This window comes from Chiloscyllium plagiosum, chromosome 6 (assembly GCF_004010195.1).
Source record: "Chiloscyllium plagiosum isolate BGI_BamShark_2017 chromosome 6, ASM401019v2, whole genome shotgun sequence".
In the NCBI taxonomy this organism is placed as follows: Eukaryota; Metazoa; Chordata; class Chondrichthyes; order Orectolobiformes; family Hemiscylliidae; genus Chiloscyllium; species Chiloscyllium plagiosum.
In genome coordinates, this window is record NC_057715.1 from 23,303,392 (window position 1) to 23,321,132 (window position 17,741).

Consider the following 17,741-nt stretch of genomic DNA (forward strand, 5'->3'; position numbering starts at 1 on the left):
CCAGAAGGTATGTTGCAGTGGATCTGGAGTCACATAGGCAGTTCCCTCCCCTAAAGGACATTAGTGAACCAGATGAGTTTTTTTCCTGACAATTAACAATGGATTTGTTGTCATCATTAGCCTCTTAATTCAGGATTTTTAAAAATCTGCCATGGTAGGATTTGAACTCGGATCCTTGGTACATTACCAGCATCTCTGGATTAACAGTCCAACAATAGTACCACTATTGCCTCCCCTATGAGAAGTGCCTTGACAAGTCCACTTGGCACGTGCAGTTGCTGTGGTAACTGTCTTTTGATCCATTTTCATTGTTGGGGAGCAGTGGGCCATTGGAACAGATGGTCGAACTTCACTCTGTGCAGATGGCAAGGTCACATCTTCCTGATCAGCTGCCTGCAGTTGCAGAAACAGCTCTGTTGAAGTATGCATTTACCTGCAGTTGTAATAGCATATCTGGTCCTTCACATTCACACAATGTGATTCAGGCTTTACACAAATCCCAAGTTGCTCTCCTGTTGAGAGCAATTTCTGGCTATTACAATCTATTATAATAGTAACTGGGTCTCTGAAGCTCAGGAAATGAAGTAACATACTTTGCAGTCATCTTGGAACGTGCAGAAGCAGTCTGAGGAAGTGATTGGGTTCCACTGTCACTTTGTACATTTCAAACAGGCATTAATCAAAATGCTCACAAGCAAAGACACTAACCAGACAATCTTTGTCACTCAGAGAATAGCATAGTTATTTTATTTATTCACTCATGGGATGTGGACATCGTTGGGCTGCACCAGCATTTGTTGTCCATCCCTAGTTGCCCTTGAGTACATCGAAATAGCTTCCTAGTTTACCTCAGAGGACAGAATCAGCCACATTTCTGAGATCATGAATTCCTGTCTAACCAGACTGGCTTTTTTCCCCCTAAAGGACATCAATGAATCACATGGGATTTTATGATAATTGACAATTGTTTTGTGGTCATTATTAGACTTTTTGTCGAATTGATTTTCCACATTCTGTCATGTTGGGATTTGAACTCAGGCTCCCAGAACATTATCTGATTCTCCAGATTACTATTCTAGTGATAGCAGAAACAGGCCGTCACACCCTCAATTTAAGTTCACACCTGGAAGCTGATTGTCCTCGCTGCAGAATGATTGCTCCAAGTTCTATTTTACTGGCATCACGTTGCAAAATGATTTTCTCACTGATGTCATCTTACCTCAGCACTGGCGTTGTCATCACTGGCTATTGGATTCTGATGAATTCTGCTTCCTATTCTTTGCCCCAAGGCTGCTACAAAATTTTACAGGGAATTTATGTGGAGGTTCAAACTGTGATGAGAAATTAAGACGAGTAAAGAACTTTGCTAGATAGTTCACACGTCCAACAAACTATTTCACTGGGTTTCACTTCTGCAATTCGAACAACTTTCAATTTGCCACGGCGACCATTTATTGGAGTGAAGGCTCTTTACAGAAAAGTGAGATTGGATGACAGCAGTAGTTTTCTGACTACATTTTGAGCACCATTCAGGAGAGACAGATGATTGTTTATGCCGATTGGCATTTCCACTGCTTTTGAAAGAGCATCAACACGGACAGCACAAAAGTCAGTGATCATCCTGGAAGATTTAGCTATTATTGATGATGTGGCAGTCTTTCCAACAATGACGAGGCAAAGGTTTTTCACTGTCAGTACATTATTCATGACTTGATTTCAGCCATCTTCAATTGCATCTTTTTCTTGGTTAGGTTTAAATCCATCTGCTGAGCTCTCTTGAGCAGTCACAGTAGATTTTGATTGTGTTCAAGATGCTTTCTTCCATTGTGTTTCCAAAGACTACCACATCATCCATAATAGCTAGACCTTCCTGGATAATCACTGACTTTTGTGTTGTCCATGTTGATGCTCTTTCAAAAACAGTGGAAATGCCAATCGGCACAAGCAACCATCTGTCTCTCCTGAATGGTGCTGAAAATGTAGTCAGAAAACTACTGTGATCATCCAATCCCACTTTTCAGCAACCATCCTTCACACCAAGGATAATATAAACTTTTGCCTTGGCAAGTTGTGGCAAAATTTCTTCAATTGTAGATCCTCTAATCATACTCTCAGCATTCCAGGTTTTTTTTTTGACTGCCATACTGCAATCCAGATGGTAGGATTTGTCACTCTCTTGATCATTCTTTTTTTTTCAACTTTTCTATCTTGTCTACGAAAGGAGAAACAGACAAAGCATCCAATATCTTTCTAACATCCTTCTAATCTTTTAGAATCTATTCTGCAGTCAATGGCTTTTGCTTTCCTGACTGCCAACTGAAATGCATGTTAACCTTCAGAAAATCCTGAACGTCTACTCTTTCATTTGCTCAGTTTTTTTCTTAAATTCCATGACTAATTCATATCTATTATTCACCGAGACTGGAACAAATACAGATTTTATCTTATTTCTTCTTTTGTTTCCAAGGCAGCCAGGCATAGAAAATTCACAGCTATTTTGACTTACATTGCAATTCAAAGTTGCAACAAGCAGTTTTCATTCTTCCTTGTTTTTCCTCTAAACAGTTGTTGGCTCTCTGAAAATTTGATCAACACGAGCTTCATACATCTGATACCATATTCCTAAGTACAAATGCACTTCTACAATTATCACCCTGAATGGCCCACTGAATTAATCAAAGGTGCCCTCGTTGAAGCTTTTGATCCCATTTTCCAGACAGTTCCCTCCCCACCCCCTCCAGGATCTCTCAAATACCAGGCACATCATTTAAGTTTCACAAAACACCAACCATATCGAAATGAACCAGCACCAGACACTCAGAGTTAGATTATTGGCCAATTACTTCTAATTAGCTATTTATGGCTTGCGTTCCCATTCAAGGTGGTGGTTGGGGCTATATTGGTCTGGATCAGACGGACAGAAGCTCCAAGACTTGTGAGTTCCACAAAGAGAGGTAGCTACTGCTGAGGGATGCAAGAGATCGGAGGAAGAACTCCCAAAAATTCATAATCCTCTGAGTGAAACACATTCTGCCTTAAATGGGAAATTCCTTTCCACTAAAACTATGCTGCCTTGTTCTAGATTCCCCTACAAGGAAAACATCCACTCAGGATTCATCTCATCAAGCTCCATCAAAACATTTGAGATTTTAATTGGACCATCACTTGTCCTTCAAAATGTCAACAACCTGCTCAGCCTTCCCTCCCCCTTCCTGAAGTTGAGTGAGCACTGACTTCAAGCAGAAACCTGGGATGTTTAAAAACACTGAGAAACAACATGGTTCTTACTATGGCACCAGAACAGATTAGGTGCAGGAAGCTGGGTCTGGAAATTTCCAGTCATCTTGTATGTTTTATGGTCAAAGAGTTGGACATAAAATGCATATCAGTTCCTAGCACCGTGCATCAAAACATCTATTAGTAAATGTAGCCCACAGCATGTGCTGAACTTTAGAAGGGGAGGCAAGTCCTGCAACAGTTATAGGGCTTAGTTGCCAATTTTACCACATGTCACCTTCTAATTGACCATTTACAGGCTTGCTTTCCCATTCAAGATGGTGGTTGGGACTGTATTGCTGCTGATCAAATGGACAGAAGCTCCAAACCTCGGGCATACTGCTGAGAGATGCAAGAGATTTGGAGCTTTCGGGAGGGAAGCAGAAAATAAGTGTAAAAATTCTCAGGATCAAGAGTCAGAGCAGATGTTTCTCCAGGTGAAAGTTTGGAGCTTCATAGGCTGTCATCAATACTCACAACGCCCTTTATACTCACAATGTGGGCGGCACGGTGGCACAGTGGTTAGGTGGGCGGCATGGTGGCATAGTGGTTAGCACTGCTGCCTTACAGCGCCAGAGACCCGGGTTCAATTCCTGCCTCAGGCGACTCTCTGTGTGGAGTTTACACGTTCTCCCCGTGTTTGCGTGGGTTTCCTCCGTGTGTTCCGGTTTCATCCCACAGTCACAAAGATATGCAGGTTAGGTGAATTGACCATGCTAAATTGCCCGTAGTGTTAGGTTAGGGGTAAATGTTGGGGTATGGGTATGGATGGGTTGCACTTCGGGGGGTCGGTGTGGACTTGTTGGGCCGAAGGGCCTGTTTCCACACTGTAATGTAATCTTATGGGATATGGAGAATCCCCAGCCCTCAAAACCTCCAGTGGAGAGTTGACACAATTTAGTAGCATCCCCCCCCCAACCCAATTCTTGCCATTGGCATAGTCATGTGACTGTGACTCCCCACAATTTGATCAGCCTCTTCACCTCTCAGAGGCTGTTAAATTCGGGACAAACTAGTGAGCATATACCAGATCTATTAAGCTGGTAGGAACTGCAGTGGTTAAGACTGAGATTGTGTGAATCCATTATAAAAAGTTTTAAAATATTTGAATCAGAAAATATGTTGGATATCTAATCTGAATGGTTTGTGATAATAAATACAACTTTAAATCAACACAGAATAAAGTTTAAAAGTGACATTACTATTGAAAGATAGAGATTCTCTTAAAAATTCATCCAAATACATATATTGTAATGGCAATAAGAAGTGTCTGGATTGATAATCTTACAATTGAATTTACACACAGTTAAAACTGTTTATTTAATCCCAAGTATGTTTTTTATAAAAAACGAAATGTGATTGCGAACATCTAATTAGTTTAATGTCAAGTAAATTAGGAGGTTTATGTCTCTTAATCTAATGCACCTATTGTCAAAGGTATTACTGTTTCATTTATTGCATCTAAACCAATGTTTTGCAAGCAAGAAACAGCTAACCTTTAAAATTAAGCACAGTAGATTCCAAATCAAAAGTATGATAATTAAGTTGTTACTTGTAAATAAATGAAGGAGTTACATTTTATTTTGCAAAAGGTCAAATCTCAATTATTTAACCTTCATTTGTCCTGTACATTTTTAAGAACTTACATTGTTTTTCTTTTCAGGGAAAGCTCTCTGCTCCTTGTAACACTGGGATTTCAGTTCACAAAACTTCTTCCAATCATGTGTAATACATGAATGCCAACATTAGAGGAGACTTTCCCTTAACTTGTACAGTTTCTCTCAGAATAACTTTCCAAAAGTTGTTGTAATCAACAAAACATGTTTGAGAGATGGATATCTGCTGGATTGTCTGAATTTGATTTACAAAAGTTTTGAAATTAACAATTTGGGATTAACCCATGAGGGGCGGTATGGTGGCACAGTGATTGGGGGCAGCATGGTGGCACAATGGTTAGCACTGCTGCCTCACTGCACCAGGAACCCAGGTTTGATTCCAGCCTCATGCGACTGTCTGTATGAAATTTGCACATTTTCCCCACATCTGCGTGGGTTCCCTCCAGATGCTCTGATTTCCTTCCACAGTCCAAAGATTGCAGGTTAGGTGAATTGGCCATGCTAAATTGTCCCTTATGTTCAGGGATGTATAGGTTATGTGCATGCATCAGGGTAAATGTAGGGGAATGGGATACTCTTCGGACGTCTGTGTGGACTTGTTCGGCCAAAGGACCTGTTTCCACACAGTAGGGATTCTAATTTTAAAAATCCTCAACTGTCCTCTGAAGTTCCCAGCAAGTCACTCAGTTGTATCAACTCATACAATAAACATTGAAAATAAAGCCAGAAAAATCACCTTGCATCAACAAAGATACCAGACAGAACACATTAGATATCGTCGAGCCTGATAATTTACACTAAAATAAAGAGAGCCACCCATACATTAGTTGAGCAACAGTTTGACATAGTGGTATCCAAAAAACAGCAAAGATTACAGTTTATGAAGTGATGATTATATCTGTATCACCATATGAATTTGAGGATTGGAAAAAGGGACAGCTGATAACCAATGGAAAGCAGAGATGCGCTAGTTGAGCAAAATACTAGGACTACCTGTGTATTTGTGATGCCACCACTCACTTTGAGAAGGGAATTATGAAGAACTTGATGCTTGAGAGGAGGAAAAGCATCTAACAGAGGGCAGCAGTGAGAGACACTGAGGAGGATTCTGGGAGAGGTTGGCTCACTCACCATGACTGGGAAGGAAGTCATGGAGAAACCTTTAGAGGTTGTCTGGCTAATACCATGATTTCAAGGATGATGTGCTGTGCAGGAGGGCTATTAATGGTGAGTGTTAAGTCAAACACCAATGTTTGACTGATTCATCATGTGCTACTGTAAAGAAATAATCTGTTTTATGGACTATGTATGTAGATAAAGACATTTTTATGAATAAAGTATATCGTTGAAATAAAAAAGTGATAGTTAATCAGGTACTTTTTCCCTTATGTTCAATTATTTTAAACTGTTTCATACAGTTTCTTACAGTTTTAGATCATTGAATTTAACTGTAGTGCAGGGTAGATTACATGAACTGTTGTCTGGACCATAATATATTTAGTAAACCTCTAATGGTAAATAAATTATTTACCATTAAAGTAATTAAAATAATGAGGCATGATTTAATCATTATTTACTTATTTATTTTTTAATCTAGTAGTCACTGTAGGGTTAGAAATGGCAGCCTGTGGGGTAGTATATTTCTCCTGTGAGATGTGGGAAAACAAGGATAGGTTAAACATCCCTGACAACTGTAGGAAATATGTCAAACCATATGGATCACTTGGAGCAGTGGCTGGACACACTCAGGAGCATGCAGGTGGTGGAAACTGTCATAGACAGGAGTTTCAAAGATGTTGAATTTTGAAACAGACAGATGGAGGACATCCAGGAGGGGCAGGCAGTCAATGCAAGTGGCCTCTGTGGTTATTCTACACTCAAGCAAGTCTATCATTCCAGGTACTGTTCTGGGATAATCACCAATCAGCGAATGGTGACAGAGGTAGCCAAAACAATGACTCCACAGCTAGCTTTATTATGCAGCAGAGAGGGTCAAAGAACAGTCGAGCTGTAGTATTCTCGGAATCTAAAGTCAGAGGCACAGATAGGTGTTTCTCTCACAAGTTAGGTGCCAGGTTGGTGTGTTGCCTCCCTGATGCCAGAGGTAAGGATGTCTCCAAGCAGGTACAAGGCATTCTGAAAAGGAAGGGTGAATAGCTAGAGTTCATGGTCCATATTGGAACTAGCAAAGTAGGCAGGAAGGGTGATGAGGTCCTGCAGAAGGAACTTAGGGAGTTAAAGGTTTAAAGTTAAAAAGCAGGACCTCTACGGTTGTAATCCCAGGATTAGTGCTACTGAGGCCAGAAACAGGAAGATAGTGCAGCTGAGTATGAGTCTAAAGAGCTGGTGTAGGAGAGAGGATTGAGATATCAGGATCATTAGGATCTCTTCCATGGCAGGTTGGATCTGTACATTAAGGTTGGATTGAACCTAAACTGGAGAGGAACTAATATCCTTGTGGAGGGTTTGCTAGTGCTGCTCGGAGGGGAGTGGGAACCGCATCAGCAGGTCAGCATGTGAGGAGAAGATGAAGTTTAATAGGAAGACCAAGCAGGACCAGTTTAATGATCAAGACAGGACTATAAAAAGTGCATTGAGTAAGACAGGGTGGAAAAAATATTAAAAAGACAGTGAAGTACAGGACAGAGGGCACAGCCAAAATGACAGTCCTTTACATAAATGCACAGACAGTAAAAAAAACTAATTAAATAAGATGCAAGCAGAGATTCAGATTGGAAACTATGATATCGTAGCTATTACAGAGAAATGGCTGCAGGACAATCACAGGACTGGGAACTAAACATGACAGATTGTAAGGTTTACTGAAAGTTTAGAGAAAATGGAAAAGAGGTTAGAGTAGCATTACTGATGTAAACAGAATCACTTCTATGGTGAGGGAGGACATAATGGGCGGAATTGAGGAAGCATAAAGGAACTAAAACACAATAGGTTCATATATAAGCTATCTGGTAACAGAGTTTGTATAACTGCTGAAATGAGGCAACTATGAAGGAAAAACAGAGTAATATTGATTGGGAATTTTAAATTTGACTAGAAGAGATGGATAAGCATGTGCCCGAAATGTGAATTTCTAAAGTCTATCCAGGATAGTTTTCTGTAGCAATACATCTTAGATATGACAAGGGCCGTGCAATATTGGACCCAGTAATGAGCACCAAGTCATTTATTTAGTGAGTGAGTTGTTTGTAAGTATTTGTCAAATAGTGATAATAACACGATTGGGTTTCATGGGGCATTTGTAAGAGATAAGCAAAGATTGGATACTAGAGTTTAGGATTTAAGTAAGGCAGACTTTAAGAGGATGAGGCAGCGACTGTCCTCAGTAAACTGGGAACCTCTGCTAAGATAAGATGGTGGAGAGTGGTCAAAGAAATATTTAATGATATTTAGAAACAGATTGTACCCATGAAAATGATGTTCAGAAGCAGATTGTACTCATGAAAAGGAGAAACTCTATATCACAAAAAAAAAGCCATGGTCATCTAAGAAAATAAAGGCCAGCATTAAATTAAAATAAATGTACAATAACAATACAAAGAACAGTACAGATCCCACAGAATGGGACAAATACAAAGACCAACAAATGGCCACAAAGTCACTTGGAAGACCAGCTAAAAAAAAGTATGAAAAGAAACTTGCAAGAGACATAAAAGACAATGAGAAGAGATTTTATGGTTTTATAAAGGGGCATCAGCTGGTTAAGAATACTATTGGTCCACTGAAGGCTGACAGTGGGGATATTGTCAATGACTGGAGAAATGGCAGAGATGCTAAATAATTGTTTTGCTTCAGTATTCACGTCAGCAAAGGAGCATAGCTTCAGAAGTTCTGAGTTCTGAAGAAGAGTCACTGGACTTGGAACATTATCTCTGATGTCTGTCCACAGTTGCTGTCATTCCTGCTGTGTTTTTCCAGAAATTTCAGTTTTTGATTGTGAAACACAGGATTAGGGTTTGGGTCAAATAAAATTAGATTATGTAAATCATCGATAATGGGGCGATTAATGGAACTGAAGAGTGACAAATCCCAAGGACCTGATGATTTCTGTCCATAGCTTTTAAAGGGGGTAGGAGAGCATGCTGATGATGATTTTTCTGAATTCCTTGTATTCAGGAGTTGTACCTCTGGATTGGAAATTTGCTCATGTCACTCTGCTCTTTAAGAATAGTGACAGAGGGAAACCAAAGAATTACAGACCAGTTAGCTGACATCTGTGTTGGGGAAATTGTTGGGTGTATAATCAAATAACCTAAGTGTGAGTACTTTGGAACACAAAAGGATAGATGAAGGGTTTTGTTTTAAAAGGCATAAATTTAAGAACAGTAGAGTGGATGTACAACATCATTTGGGTGTTCAGGTGCATCAATCGACAAAATGCATTGAGCTAGTGCAGAAAATAGTTAAGAAGGTAAATGGAATGCTGACTTTTCCATCTAAAAGACCGGAGTATAAGAATGCAGATGTTATGCTGCAGTAAACCCTATTTAGAGCATATTTAGAGTACTGTTAACACTTTACTTTAGGAAGGACATTTTAAAGAGAGTTCAAAGTAGGTTTATATAGATGATACCTGGACTTCAGGTGTTACATTCTGAGGAGAGGTTAGACCAATCAGACCTTTATTCTCTATAATTGAGAAGGTTAAGAGGTGATATAATTAAGGTTTTCAGGATATTCAGAGGGAAAGACAGGGTAGATCAAGATAAACTACTTCCACTCATTGAAGATTTTAGAACCAGGGCTTAGTCTAAGAATTAAGGCCAGGCCTTTCAGGAGAGATGCTAGAAAGCACTTCTATATACAAAGTGTAGTGAAGGTATGGAATTCTCTTCCTCAAATGGTAGTCATGCTAATTAGTTGTTAAAATTAAATCTGAGATAGATTTGTTTTATTAAATAAAGGATTTCAATGGATTCCCCAGGCAAGCGTATGGAGTTAGGCCACAGATTATCCATGATCTTATTGAGTGGCAGAGCAGGCTCGAGGGACTGAATGGTCTACTCCTGCTCCTATAATCCTTTATTCCTATGTTCATAAATGGAATTAATAAGATTACAGCCGCAACATGTTCCCTTCAGGGTGCAACGTAGGAGTAACAAGCCCAGAGAACCATGGTGTCCAGGAATATTCAGGACTGGTTAAGAAGGAAAAGGAAGGATTTTAACTGGTAAACAGAAGCTGTAATGATATATGAAAAGCGCAATCTGGAATTTAAGAAATCCCAATTAGGAGAACAAAAAACAGGGATGAAAAGATGCATGTGGGAAAGGTAAGGGCGAATCTCAAAATATTCTATAAAGTATATGAAGGGGATAAGGAAAGACAAGGACCCATTAAGGACCAATGCGGTAATTTGTACGTTGAGGCAGAGGGCATTGGTAGGGTGTTAAATAGGTACTTTACATTTATCTTTACTTAGGAGAAGGAGGATGGAGGTACAAGATTCAGGAAGAGGGATGATGAGGTTCTTCAATAGTTTGACGTAGGAAGTGAGGAGGTATTGGGGGAGCCTAACAATAGAGAAATCCCCAAATCCAGATGAATTATATCCCAGCGGTGGGAGATGACAAAGAAAATTACAGGGACTCAAGCCCAAATTTTTAATTTCCCTCTGGCTACAGAGGAGAGACTGAAGATCAGCTAATGCTCCACTTTTCAAGCAGAATGGTAGAAATACGCCAGGGAATTACGGGCCATTGAATCTCCCAAAGGATGGTAAGGAACCTATTGAAGAAAATTCCAAAAGAGAGAATTAATCACCACTTTCAAAGATAAGCTTTGATCGGGGTAATCAGAATGGTTTTGTCAGTGGGAAGTCATTTCAAACATGTTTGATTATATTTTTTAAGGAAGTGACCCAGTTTATAAATGAGGTAGTGCAGTTGATGTGGGTTACCTCCCACAGTCCAAAGATATGCAGGTTTGACCACAATAAATTGCTGTAGTGTCCAGGGATGTATAGCGTCTGGTTGGGATGTTCTTCCGAAGGTCAATATGGACTTGATGGGGTGAATGGCCTGCTTCCATACTCTAGGGATTCTATGATTTTATATAATTATATTACATTTGCCACTACCCCACCTCTCATGAAGACTTTGACTTCACAAGTGCTGGTTGTTTGGGCATTTCATACATTTTTCATGATGCACTCTCTACAGACTTGGGAAAACAGTAAACTGCTTGCTTGGGGAATGTTGCTCTGAGTCCTGATCCATGGATCATTTCTGCACTGGGGAATATTCTACCTCTTCAACCTTCTTAGTGGAGGACACTATTTTTGATCAACATGTTTTTAGTCCATTACATTATCTTGAGGAACCTTAATTTCCAGAATTTCCTTCACCCAGGAATTACTCCATGCTAACTCAGGCACATGTCCCATAACATCATCTAGGTAGACCTTTAACTTTCTGAATGCTCATTCTGGGAGACAGTTGCTCTACTAAAAGAAGTATTTCCTTTATTGTGGTACTCCATGGATTTCTGGATCAGCCAATCTCCTTTTAATTATAAGAGGTTGTCTCTTTTTCTTCACTACGCTGGATGATTTAACAAAGCTATTTCATCATTTTTACCATATCCCATGTTCTGGGAAGAACATCCCAACCAGACACTATACATCCCTGGACACTACAGCAATTTATCGTGGTCGAGCCTGCATATCTTTGGACTGTGGGCGGAAACCCACATGGGGAAAATGTGCAAATGCCATACAGACTGTCACCCGAGTGGAATCGAACCAGGGTCCTACGCGCCATGAGTTGGTTTAGCTCTAAAAACTATGTCCCTCAAAATATTGACCAGGCTAGACACTTCTAGTCGGCCTTTCTGATCGCTTGACCAGTGAAGTGAACATTTTCAAGCCCTCTGTCATGCTATTGAGAGATTGCAGTTCACTTTACACTATCACTGTCGCTGACATTGACTGCTCTACTAAATCATTTTCTTCATCAGATGTTCTGCCATGTGAACAGCATTGGCTAAAGATTTATGAATAATCTTGATTGGTGTGTAGTGCTCATTCTTATTCTCAATGCTTGCTTCATCTTTCAATTTTTGCAGTGTCTTAGCTTCTGATCTGCCTGACAAGTAAAACTTTGTTTGAAAAAAATGGTGTAAAAGATAAACCCAACAATTCCAGACTGGTAAGTTTAACTTCAGTGATGAGGAAGGGGCATGGATAGGGTAAATAGATCAGGTTTGTTCCTTGGTGGGAGGGAGTCTAGAACTAGATGGCATAGATCTAGGGGGAGAGGGGAAAGATATAAAAGGGACCTAAGAGGCAACATTTTCACGCAAAAAGTAATGCGTGTATGGAATGAGCTGCCTGAGAAAGTGGTGGAGCCTGGTACAATTACAACATTTAAAAGGCGTCTGGATAGGTACATGAACAGTAAGGGCTTGGAGAGATATGGACCGGGTGCTGGCAAGAGGGACTAGATTACGTCAGGATATCTGGTCGGCATGGATGAGTTGGACCAAAAGGTCTGTTTCCATGCTGTATATCTCTATGACTCTATGACTCAGGATAAAATTAGTTAAAAGATAAATTGTCCATAGTCCTATTGAACCATAGGGCTGCTTTCTCATTAGAGAGAGAGATGACTGGTGAGTGTTTGAGGGTCACCATGCCTCAGATGTGGGGAAAGATTGAGAAGGAGAGTCCTTCATATAAAAGTAGTAATTACATTGCTAAAGGTTAATTAGAAAGAGTCAATATAGATTCCTAAAGAGAAACTCATGTTTGCCTAATTTGCTGGAGTTTTTAAGGAAAATCAGGAAGGTTCAATGAAGGCAATGCTGTTAATGTCATGTACATGGACCTTCAAAAGTCATTCAACACATTGTCAGGTTACAGGCCTCTGAGAAAAGGTGAGTTAATGCATGTTTTCTTTGGAAGAACAGACAATACTGGGGCAGATAGACTTGAATGTACGTGTGCAAAGGTCACTTCTCCACTGAAGACACGTGGAGAAAGCAATTAATAAAGCAAGGTGGCATGATGGCTGAGCAGTTAGCACTGAGCAGTTTGCACCTCACAGTGCCAACAACATAGGTTCAACTCCATCATCAGGAAACTGTCTGTGTGGACTTTGCACATTCTCCCCATGTCTGCGTGGGTTTCCTCTGGGTGTTCTGGTTTCCTCACACAGTCCAAAGATGTGTAGGTTAGGTTGGATTGGCGATACTAAATTGCCCACAGGTGTCCAGGGACATGCAAGCTGGGTGGTTTAGCCATGGGAAATGCTTGTTACAGCAATGCAGTTGGTCTGGGTGGGATGGTCTTCAGAGGGTTGGTATGGTCTCAAGGGGCCGAATGGCTTACTTCCACACTGTAGGGATTTCATGATACCTGGGCTTTATTAATAGGGGCAGAGACTACAAGAACAAAGAGGTTATACTGAATTAATACAAGATACTTTTTTAGACTTCATGTGGAGTATTGCCTACAGTGAGATGCCCAACTAAAGGAAAAATAGACTACAGAAGAGATTTACAACAGTGGTTCCAGGAAGTAGAAATTACAGAAATGAACATAGATTGAAGCGATGAGAATGGATATCCTTGGAAAGACAAAAGCTAAATGGAGATCTGATAGTCGTTTTCAAAATCAAAGAGGTCTGGACTGAATAGAAAGAAGGAAGTTGATCCTACATAGAAAAGCACAAATATGAGATGGCACAGATTTATAGAGCAAATGCAATGGTGGAATTTACACTATTGTAGTCTGGAATGCACTGCATGGAAATATGATGGAAGCAGAGTCAATTGAGGCATTGAAGAAAGCATTGGATGATAATTTGAACAGAAACAATGTGGGAAAAGGTAGGTAAATGGCATCAAGTCAGTCCTTTTAAACAGTTAATTTGCCCTTTTTTTTATTTTGCCAGATTACTTTACTTTTGCTCATTTTCAATTTAGATAAAATCTGAAGGCTTAATGATTCTGCAACACTTGCTTAAATTCCTTTTCTGGCCCTTTCACTGATCTTTGCATCTGTGCTTTTTGGCTGTATTGTTAACAGTGGTGATGCTTTTTGTGAGCTGTGAAGCATTATTTACACTTACTTGCCCTCTGTTTCTGATCTTTGCACAATTTTTCATGAAGTTATTCCCACCTCCCCTACCTTAGGAATCTGTAACTTTACATCCTGGAATCGTCATTTGTTCTTAACAACATGTCCTTCACTAGGTGTCGTAGCTTCTAAGTGTGGCTGTTATTCTTTTTTCTGAACTCACTCACTAGTCACTACACTTCTTATTACGTTTCAAATAAAGTGTTGCTTTTGATGTGCAAAGTTTCTATTTTTGTTTGTTTGCGGCTGCTATTTTCTGATTGTTGGTCAATGTATTTCTGCTGTTGAATGTGTTTTCTTAAAGTGATAATATTCTTAAAGTGACAAACTCATTTGCTTGATTTTTGTTTTGGTTTGTTCTGAGTCTTCTGGAGTTCTTCACCAGTGATGTGTATCAGATTTCCATAAGCATATAATATTTTCCTAGATGAATAATCCTGATACTTTGTGGTATTTTCCTACCTCTAATAGTATATTATACTGAACAAGAGTTGTTTCAGATAGTATGCTGCCACCAATCCTCCTTTGTCTTTGTTTAGTCTTGGACCTATCAAATGATTTCTCAAAGAGGATATACTACCATAATGCATCAATAGCAGGGGCAGTTTTCTTAGATAACACAAACACAATTGCATGATCGCAATAAGTGTGACCATATTTTGTCAGACACAATTGCTAGGACCTTAGGGAGTCAGCACAGATCGCTTGGCTCCCTCCAAAAGCTAGAGTGGAATTCTTTGTTTCCAACCAGGGACTGTGAGACATCAGCAAAATTGGTGGAGACACTGCGACAGGAATGTCATCTCCTTTAGAACGTATTCCCACAAACCAACAGTATGATTTTTTTTAAATTGACTAATAATCATGTGTTAATTTGTCATCCTTAACCAAATTTCACAGTTAATTTTGCATCAGATTTTGGAATGTTAACATCAGAATTTGTATCGTAGTGTCTACAAGTTTTCTTATAATAAGCAGTCCAATTATGGAAGTGCTTGATCAAAATCTTTAAGTATAATGAGTCAAAAATATCCTTTAATACTTCATTCAATTTACAAATGTGGGAAAACTTTCTGGTGCAGCATGAAACTGACTTTAATCTGAGCTCAAATACCTGTCTAATTGTGTAGAGAGAACAAACAAATTTTCAAATTATTAAGCTCGATTACTCTAATATCTTTCTCTGAGACATTCACCATCATGCAAGATCCATGAACATGTTCAAGATATAATTCTTACTCTCACGTATATGCCAATTCAAGCACTTATATCTCAACTTCTCTGGTTCCAGCTATTTTTCAAAACAGAAGGAAATAATGAGTAGTTGCCCAATTTTATAAGTCATTATGGAAGACAGAAGCAATTGCTAATTTTTATATTGCAAATGTGTCATGTGGGAGCACAGCACAATGATATTCACTGCTACAAATAAGATACTACAAATCTTTCTTGTCTTTGAATTCAAGGCAGTAGACTACAATGTAGTGCTTGTGTTGCAGTTACTTGACATTAAATGTAATGTTGACAGAAATGAATCAAGTGGAAAAGAAAACAGTGTCTGGTCAAGTAGTGGAACTTGATGCAAACAAACCAATTTTCTACTCTTGTGGAAAATGCCAGTTTATTTTAGAACAGCAATTTTAGTTATGCATCTATTGAGACCCTGCTGTTAACTGTTTCTGACCAGAATCTTCCAACTTTTGAAATTGATTTTGGGAATTAGCACTCGGTTGGCTGGTTTTGATAGGAAATATTCGTTAGGAGGTGACCAATGATTTAAATGTGAAAGTGAATGCTATTGATTTCATTTTGAATAGCCTCATTATAACATGTTCTTCTCTTGATACATGGAATAACAACTGTCTGACAATGAAATACGAAGCTGTAATTCAGTTCCAATGAAGTTGTTATTTTGAGTTATACTATCAAGAGAAATCACTGCATGTATTGATTGTTTTTTATGATATATAGTCTGACACTGACTCAGAAATAATATTGTGCTTGATGAGTGGGGCAAGGACATATGCATGTTGATTGTGCATGACTCAGTAAAGAGATTAGTTATTTAGGTCTGAAAATTGTATGTCAGCATAGGGAGGAATTTTACTTCCAGCTGAATCATTCTACATTGTGTTGGATTTCACATCCTTGTGATTTCATTCCTCCAAAGGCACTTCCCCTTTCTCTGTTACCTTCCCAGGACCTAATACTCTCTGAGAACACAACACTCCTCCAATTTCATGTTCTTGTATATCCCTGACTTACAAAGCTCCAACATTGGGAGATTTTTTTTAGCTGGCCCAAGGCTCTTGATTAACCTACCGAAGTCCCCCTGAATGCCTATATCTCTCTCATGCTTTAGGGTAGTCCTAATATCCTCTCTCTTTAATCAGGCTTTTGGCCATCTGCTGCAATATCTCTTTATGTGACTCAATGTCAATTTTTGCTTGCCAGTGCTCCTGTGAGGTGCATACACATGATTTTATGTTTGTCAGCTAAAGGTGCTCTGCTGATGCAAGTTAGTGTAAACTGCTGGCTGTGGACCATCTGCCCATCATTGAAGTCAATTTCATTTTCTCTTCCTTTCCTTTCAGTTGAAGCCAATGGAACAAGATATTTATCAGAATATGTAATAACCTGTAATAACAGGATATTTATCAGAATATGTAATAACCACTTATTTATAATAATCCTGTTCTGTTAAGAGTGAACATTGACTCAAAGTTCTCACAAGTCTGATTGAAAGTGTAGAAAGGTAAAAGAAAAAGATTCCTTCATGCCACTGAAGAATTTTCAAGCCGGCTTAATTCCCCAACATGCAGAAAGAGACATCTCCAATTTTCAGCTGAAAGTCAATGTTGATTGCCAGGGTAATTTTCTACTTCAGCAGATTTTATATCTGGTGGAACATAAAATTGGTAGAATGCACTCACTTCATGCTTTTGAAAATGTATGAAATTGGTCATGGATGACAGTCCAATTACACTATCATATTCTAAATATCAGTTCGTAGCACTCTCACCACTGAGTCATAAGGCTGTGGAATCAAGTACTGCTCCACAGACTTGAGCACAATAATGTAAGCTGACACTCAGTGCAGAATCAAAGAAGTTCTGCACCATTGAATGTGTTGTCTTCACGAGGTCCCCATTCTCTGTTTAGACAAAGTAAAAATTGCTGCATAATTAAAGGAACGAGAGTTACATCTTATGTCTTTGTCAATAGTTTTCACTCAGTCAACATCACAAACAAATTGCAGAGTCATAGAGATATACAGCAAGGAAACAGACTCTTCGGTCCCACTCATCTATGCCGATCAGATATCCTAATTAAATCTAGTCCCATTTTTCAGCATTTAGCCCACATTCCTCTCAACCCTCCCTATTCATATACAGAGGAGCCTCGATTATCCAAATACCAATTATCCGAAAATCGGATTATATGAAGGAGATCTGGAGGTCCTGATAGAAACATTACATCAAAGACGTGTTTCCAACAGTGATCGCGTCTTTTGTTTACAGTGATTAAACAGGCACCGTCTCCAAATGACTGACCTCCCGCCCTCTCTCTCTCTCCCCACACTTTCCCTGGAGTTCTATAGGGGGATGTACCCTAAACCCCACCACCCCACCACCGTCCCACCCCACTTCTCCAGATAATCTGACCAACATTGTCCTGTACAGGGCAAAGGTGGAACCTGTCAAAAAGTTGCAGTAAAAAGGTGTGTGTGTGTGTGTGTGTGTGTGTGTGTG